The following is a 1241-nucleotide window of genomic DNA, read 5'->3' on the forward strand; positions in this document are numbered from 1 at the left end:
GTTTACCTGTAACAGTTTACCTGTAACAGTTTACCTGTAACAGTTTACCTGTAACAGTTTACCTGTACCTGTCCAGACAGAGCCTGCGCCGGAGGCCAGAAGGCAGAAACTCAGCATGTAAAAGCTGAGAGACCAGGATGTTCAACTCCTAAGATTATTACTCTGCTGAAAGCTAAGACTGAAACCAACAGAGGAGAGAAACGTCTGTATATGATCTATAAACATCTCTGAATGTTCAACCTGAAGCTTTAAAGCTTTCCTCACAGAATCACCTTTACTGGCCATTTCTCTGCAGGTTTTCTGAACGACAAGTGAATTAAAACTTATTATCCCAAATAATCCCAACATGTTTGTAGTTCTCTACTGTCTGACCTTTAATTACCGTTTGAGTTGTTGTGGAGCTTCTGTCTAAAATCAATTCACTTTGTTTTCTGTTCATGTAATAACAGAAAAGCTGAATCACAGCAGACTGACGGACCACAGGGCCGCGTGTCGAGTCATCTGCACATTTTAATATCAATTCACATTATTTACCTTTTTCTGCGTTTCACACAAAACATTAAGTCGCACCTTTAATGTCTTTCTGATTTTAACATTCATTTAATAAACTTGATTTGAATCATGGTTGTGTTGCAGTACCCGTGTCTGCCCAGCAGGTGGCGGTAGAGGCGCAGCTTCATTCCCAGAACAAACAGTTTTTCTCTTCTGTCAGAATTTACTGAATCCAATTTCTTCACTTTATTCCAGTTGTGATGGTTTATACTTAGAAATGAGGTTAAAGGGACCGAAACAGAGAACTGGTCCTCAGAAGAACGTTCTGTCTGGCCACCACACAGAACGTTCAGAGCCGGAGAACCGGGCAGTGACGCACAGCAGCCGGCAGGGGGCAGAAGCCGCTCCGGTTCGGCTTCACAGACACCGAAAAGTTCACCAGAACTCTGATTGATCCGGTACATCTGACCCGGAATGACGTCATGACACCAGAACCCGGCCAACACTGACGTAACAGCTTCTAACAGCTTTGATCAAGCCAGGCCAGAACCGGGCCGAACCAGTGAGACTGACAGAGGCCGAACCGGAGGAAATGGTTCTGATGAACTTTATGGCTTCTAGCGGTTCCAGGTCCAAACGGAACCGCAGCAGAACCTCAAATATTCAACAAATGAATAAATAAATAAATAAATGTTAAAAGTTTCCCGATTTTAACTAAATAATTAAAACCCTGGAGCCCCCCCTGCCCC

This window comes from Poecilia reticulata, unplaced genomic scaffold (assembly GCF_000633615.1).
Source record: "Poecilia reticulata strain Guanapo unplaced genomic scaffold, Guppy_female_1.0+MT scaffold_190, whole genome shotgun sequence".
NCBI classification, from domain to species: Eukaryota; Metazoa; Chordata; class Actinopteri; order Cyprinodontiformes; family Poeciliidae; genus Poecilia; species Poecilia reticulata.